Source organism: Lissotriton vulgaris, chromosome 8 (assembly GCF_964263255.1).
Source record: "Lissotriton vulgaris chromosome 8, aLisVul1.2, whole genome shotgun sequence".
Classification (NCBI taxonomy): domain Eukaryota; kingdom Metazoa; phylum Chordata; class Amphibia; order Caudata; family Salamandridae; genus Lissotriton; species Lissotriton vulgaris.
The window spans coordinates 436104043-436111079 of record NC_141696.1 but is presented as its reverse complement, the minus strand read 5'-3'; the positions used below and the strand labels follow the sequence as shown (position 1 = coordinate 436111079).

The following is a 7037-nucleotide window of genomic DNA, read 5'->3' as shown; positions in this document are numbered from 1 at the left end:
CCGGGGTGCTCCGGGGTGCTCGACCCGGCTGCGCATGGCCTTATTTTGGGACGTTGCAGAGGTGATGTGCCTGGCGCCCGCGCGTGGTTGCCACGCATGGCATGGTGCGTTCCTGTTTTTGGTTCCCGGCGGGGTCCTCCGCCCCGGGTTCCCTCTTCTTTGGCGAGCTGGCGGTTCGAGCCTCCTGGCCGATCCCGGATCTTCCCGTACCGTGGTTGGGTCCCCCGCTCTCGGCGTCGGTGTTGAGCCGGCTCTTGTTGGCTGGCCTACCTCCTGGTGCAGGCCTGGTTCTGGAGCGGATGACGCTGCTTGCTCGGGGGTTGTGGCTTTGCTGCTGGGTTCCCGCAGGTCTTCCTGTGCTCGCTTCGGCAGCACAAGTGCAAAATTTGGAACGGTACAGAGAAGATTGGCACGGCTCCTGCGCAAGGGTGACACGCAAATTCGTGGAACGTTCCATATTAGCAAGACCCGGTAGCTGAGGTTGGTCCTGGACCAGGGTTCAGTTCCCCGCCTCGGTGGGTCTTGGGCTTGAAAACTTCCATGGACTCGATGATTCTCATTCCGGTGCCTACTCGTCTCACGTGTTCACACTATGCAACTCTAGGCGATTGCTTGCTTGATCTCCACTATGGCCCCTTGCGGCGGGAGGCCTGACTTTCACCTTGTATCCTGCTGGGGTTCTCTCGCGGGGGACTACCAGGACGGGTTCCCAGGGCAAACACCTTGATGCCTTTGGGTGATACGTGCGCTATGTACATCGCAATACGTTTGCATACTCCCTCTCTCGTTCTACGGGCTCTTCGGGGTCCGCCCTTTTTGGGCCCCGGCCCTCGGTGGCTGGGCGGTTCCTCACCTTTTGGGTGGTTTTTCCCTGGTGGCAGTGGTATCTGCTGGGCAAAGGGGCGTGCGGGGGTCGTTCCTCCGCTCCCCTCCCTTCTTGCGGGTTTCGCCGGACGTGGTTGTTCCTCCGGCATGTCCCCCGTGTCCATCCCGGGGTTCCTTCCCTGGGGTCCCGGACTCGGGTGGTGTCTTTACCATTTTTTCCCTGCCGACGAGGTTCCTCTCTTGTCCGTGCTGGTTGTTCGGCATGCTGTTTTGGCTTCTCTTGGCCGCACGTCTTCCCTTTCCCTGTGGGCTGGCCTGTTTTGTGTCTTTTGGCCCGGTTCATTCGGGCCACTAGCCCTCTTTCCACCTTGGTTCGCTGGCTTCCGCTGGCTGTCATCCTCTCCTACGCTTCGCTGGGTTCGGTGGATCCGGCGGGGGTCCAGGGTCGGTCCACGGGGAGTGGCTCGGTGTCCTGGGCCCCCTGCGGGGTGTCTCCTCTGTGGAGATTGGCCGGGCGTCGACGTGGTCGTCCCCCGCCTTGTTCGTGGGTCCCTAGCAGTCCCGGGGGGACTTCGCTGGGGCCATTCTGAGTGCTGGAGCTGCGACTCCTGGTTGGCCTTCTTTTCCTGGAGGTCTTGATTTCAGGTTTCCTGTGATCCCTGTTTTCTTTTCAGTTGTTATACTTCAACCTTGGGTTACTTTCTCTGCATCACCGTGTGGTGTTGTTGTTATGGTGGTCAATGAAGCCTTGTTGGCTTGGGTATTTGCTCACTATGTAACTCAGGGGGCAAGGAAGACTAACGAGGAGGTAATGCCCCGGTTACTTACCGGTAATCTTCATTACTCCGAGTATAGTCTTCCTCGCCACATGAGTTCCCTCCCCCCCTCCCTGTCTGGCTATCGGCTTCATTGTTTGCTTGGTAGATCAGGCTGATTGGTTGGGCCGGCCCGCCTCTTATAGAGGTCAGGTGGGACTGGTCGGCCATGTTGGGAGGGGGTGGGAGGTGGTTTCTTTTTGCTTTGGAGGGTTCTGTTGTGGAGCTAAAGCTCACTATGTAACTCATGTGGCGAGGAAGACTATACTCGGAGTAATGAAGATTACCGGTAAGTAACCGGGGCATCAACATTCACCACGAAAAAATGATCGTGAAAGTTGTCAGTTGCTTTGTTTCGCTTGGCACCTCTTTGCACACTGCAAACATTTGCTGCAAATTAACCGTTATAAGAGGTATATACTAAATGATTTGACCACACATGTTTCAAAATATCAAATCTTTCTGAGGGACTGTAAAAAGGGCCGATTCAGAGAAGTGGGAAACCTATTGAGCAGGAAAGGTGTTCAGAAGAAAAAGCATGAATCTGGATCAGTAATCCTTTACAAAACATCAACATCAGGCTGGAACAATAAGCTAGCAATGATTGTCACTACATGATGATTGCCTAAGTAAGTGAGAGACCTACCGGCCAGGTACTTAGTTGTGAGGCCATAATACATAAAGCTGCACCTTTTTCTGATCCCCAGTGACATAAGAGTGACTTCTATAAGCTAAATATAAAACTCCCACCCACTTCAAAAGTGTTAAATCTTTAAAAGTTGTGGAATATAATGTGAATCACTAAACGATTTACTTTGGATATGATAAGAAAACTCGGAAAAAGCTTTTTACGGTGCTTATGTTATATAAATTCAAACTTTCAATCAAAAAATCATAATCAATCAATTTTGCTTGTGGCTTATCCATTTGGTCGCATTTTACTTGACAAAAAAAATATGTTTAAGTTTAAATTGTTAACTTAATAATTTGTAAATGTAGTTCATGACAAATGATATACAAAGATAAACATTATATTTAAAAACCGAGCCTAAAATATTAGAAATTCATGCAGTGTGACAGTTTTGAGGTGAGCTGAATAGATGAATGAGTTTGTGTTTCTATATTTATGAGTATTTATTTCTTGGTATGTATGATTATATTTTTAGGTCTGGTGTTAACCAACACCTTATAATTTTACTAGAATTATATGTATTATATGCTCACTTTTAGCGGCTTACAAGCAGCTCCGTTCATTTATTGGCTTGTTATTGTGTAATTCACATATTAATTCCATCCACTTAAGCTTATAACAGGGGCAATAGATCAGCTGACATCAGTAATTGGCTTACTTCACTCTGAGAGACAGCATTTTGTCCTTTCACCAGAAACTTATTGACACACAAAGCAGCTTCCTTTCAGTGCTGCGGTTTACCGTTGGAATATGTGCTTCTTGAGGCCCAAAAATTATTTTACTTCAAGCATTTTGTTTTTTAGAATGGCAAGGGCCCAGCAGCTTCCTCCAAAAACGTTTTGCAAAAATCATGTCCACCAGCCACAAGCTCACCACCATCCTCAACACCTCCATCACCACATCCACCTTACCTAACACTTGGAAACACGAGGTCCGACCCCTCCTCAATAAACCATCTGCAAACCCCCGCGAACTCCAGTATTACCATCCCATCTCTCTGCTTCCATTTCCCACCAAAGTCCTGGGAAGGCCATCAACCTCCAACTCACCAAACACATGGACAGAAACAACCTGCTGGACCCTTCTTCATCAGGATTCAAAGTCAACCATAGCACAGAGACAGCACTAACCGCTGCAAGAGATGACATCCGCACCCTACTCGACAGAGGAGAATTAGCCACCCTGATCCTGTTTGACCTCTCCACAGCCTTTGACACAGTCTGCCCCTACACACTCATCACTCAGCTACGACAGATCGGAATCTCAGATGACGCGCTCAAATGGATGACTTCCTTTCTCACAGGGCACACCCAGAGAATATGTTTCCATCCTTTCATCTATCAACCCAAGCACACCATCTGCGGTGTCCCTCAAGGCTCCTCCCTCAGTTCAACCATGTCTTCAACATCTACATGACACCACTTGCGGACATCGTCAGGGCCCCTGACATCAACATAGTCTCCTATGCCGACAACACCCAGCTCATCCTCCCACTCTCATCGGACTACACCACCACGAAGATCAACTTCCACAACTGTATGAAGAATGTCTCAGCCTGAATGAAAAACAACTGTGTGAAGCTCATCATGGACGCAACTGAAGTACTGACCTTCAGCAGACACACCTCACTCTGGAACGACTTCTGGTAGCCATCGAAACTCAGATCTACCCCCCACTCCAATAGACCCCATCTGAATCTTAGGCACTACACTAGACAGCGAACTCTCCAAGAAACGCCAAGCTAACTCTGTCTCCGCAGCCTGCTTCCACACTCTTTGCATGTTCCACAAAGTCTTCAAGTGGCCCCTCATCAACAGCAGGAAAACCGTGAAACAGGCACTCATCACCAGCAGACTGGACAACCACAACACCCTCTATGCAGGCACCACCACCGAAATCATGAGGAGACTCCGGATGATCCAGAACTCAGCAGCCAGACTCCTCCTCACATGCCAAAGAGGACCCACATCACCCAGCAATGGAAGGCCCTCCACTTGCTCCCCATCCAGAAAAGATGTAAATTCAAGCTCCTGACCCACGCCTACAAAGCCCTACAGCACCAAGGATCTTCCTACATGAACCACTGCCTGAAATTCCTCCTACCTCCCAGGAACCTTCAGTCTGCTCATCTCAACCTCGGGCATACAACATGCATCCGATGCTGCAGCACCGGAGGGCACTCCTTCTCCCACCTCACTGCCAAGACCTGGAACACACTTCCCCTCCACCTCACCACTTCACCCTCGTTGACCCACTTCAGGAAGGGTCTCAAAACCTGGCTTTTCGACTGACACTGCAGCATGGCACCTGGATACCATCTCAGGTGAGAAGCAGAGCTTTAAACGTGATTGAATGCAAAGAAAACAACAAACATTGACAAAGACAAAAATCTGAACCAGAGCCAGGTGTATTGGATTTGCCAATGGTTGTTAATCATAGAGCCACTTTCAGTATCACATTTAATCCAACTTGCTTCATGTTCATCTATGTTTAAATCAAAGCATGACCATGTATTTCTACTAAATTTGATTTAAGAAGCAAGAACTCGAAAAGACACAATCTCTACAAACTCTGAGCATAGGAATCCAATAAACCCAGTCATTCTATTGGTGTTTGACCAGCTTGTTGCTGCCTCACCTCAAAGAGCGACACAGCTGTGCTGAATTAAGGGCAGCTTCTACCACAGAAACAGTTGTTCATATCCACATAATTACTAACTTGCAATCTTAACACCACTAAAAGGAACCTTGCTCTGCAACTAGATTTGCTGGCCTAGAAAGTCCATCATTGGTCATGGTTTTGTTTAATCTATGCATTGACACAGGAAGCCTTCCCTGTGCTTGGAAATCAGCACAGGTTGTTCCTATACAAAGAAATGCTAACGTTGATCCAATGAATTTGGCGAATTGCTGTCCTATATCCCTGCTCCTGCTTTTACGTAAATCTCTGGAGGGTCTAATAAATACACAACTTTCAGCCTACATATAAGCCAATAAGATTCTCAACCCATCTCAATCGGGGTTAAGGGCAGTTCATAGTATGGAAACTGCCTTGGTTGCGGTCACTTACTTCATTCGTCTTTCTCTAGACAAAGTCACGCCTACAACGCTGGTATTATTAGACCTATCTGCTGCTTTTGATACTGAGTTTGACACTGACTTTGATCCCATTCAAGGATTATTCAAAGACTTTATGAGATAGAGATTGGCATGTTTGGGTATGCCTTCAAGTGGATTCAAGTTTTCTAAACAACAGAACACAGGCGATTTTGTTAGGTACCTTTTAGTCTCATACTTTGTTAATTGATAAGAGGGTGCCACAGGGCTTTGGTTAAAGCCCTTCTTTATTTAACATCTATATAGACCCCCTTCTGTCCATAGCCAGATCCTTTGGTTTCAACATTATATCATATGATGATGATACATAGTTGATGAGCTCCTTTGATAACAATTGGGAAACACTTACGGAGCAATTTTCTATTGGCATGAAGACCATTGCAGGTTGGATGGCTGCCAACTGCCTACACTTAAATGCAGACAAAACACAGAGATTATGTTATTTGGCAAAGCCCAAATACTCTGGACTCCAGACTGGTGGCTATCTAATCTAGGCTCAGGCCCATCACTTAAGCAGGTAGCCAAAAACATTAGCATAAAAATTGACCAGCCGCTTTCTATGAATGACCAAGTCGTGCCATTAGCAGCAGCTGTTTTTAGAAATTGGGTTTGCTGAAGAAGGCTTTCCCTTTTCTTTCACCCTCATCCAGTAAAGCTCTAGTCTAGGCCCTGGTTATTTGTAACTTGGGCTTTGGCATGCCTTGCTTGCCACGGCAAATGAGACTTTATTAGTGAAACTGCAAGTGGTCCGAAACACAGCAATCCAGCTTGTTTTCAATCTTCCTGCCTGCTCCCTCTCAGAACCTTTATTAAGATCTCTACATTGGTAACCCATTAAGAAAATGTCTATTTTTAAAATCTGCTGTCTGACCTATAAATCCCTTATGGTCAACAGTCCTGCTTACCTAGCCAGAAACTCAAACTCTCCTATCCTACCAGAAACGTACATTCTAGAAACAACACTCTACTGTCAGTTCCCTAAATTTGCTTGACGAGATGTGGGTTAAGGTCTTTTTCAAATTTGTCGCCATTTTACTAGAACAATCTGCCACTCCAAGTCCAAACTTGTTCTGACTTTGTCAGTTTTAGGAAATCTCTTAAAACAGCTCTGCATTAAGGATGGTGTTCTGTTTGTGACTGTACCTTTCCTTAGTGCCGAGATACTCCTTCGGGGTAAATCATCTGCTATATAAGTCATATTAACATAACATCATCATCAAACAAGCTTTATACGACCGAAAGTCATAAAAGCACATAAAAATATATATACCATTACAAATACAAATATCAAACACAGAATATATAAAAAAAGGCTTGTTTGAACGCAGAATATTACACAGATTTAGTTAATTGGCAAATAATTCATAAACACGCCAGATAACAAATCCTAGCATAAAGCATTACATTTCATTAAAAAACTATGAATGAAAAGACATAAAATACTGTAACTATTAGGGAACACTGTTATGAGAGATGGACATTAGTGCAAAATACCGTTTAACCAGACAGATATTGCAAATCACTAGCAAACATGTGATTGAACAGAAATTAGTTTCGATCTGATAATCCACATCCACCCTAAATATTTGG

The 7037-nt window shown here is 46.2% G+C and overlaps 1 non-coding gene across 1 annotated transcript; it reads left to right on the top strand.

Moving 5' to 3' along the window:
* The first annotated feature begins 356 nt into the window (after positions 1-356).
* On the top strand, positions 357-463 carry LOC147697142 (U6 spliceosomal RNA). Its single transcript, XR_015299486.1, has one exon. It is a non-coding gene; the product is annotated as a U6 spliceosomal RNA (small nuclear RNA).
* Positions 464-7037: the final 6574 nt, after the last annotated feature.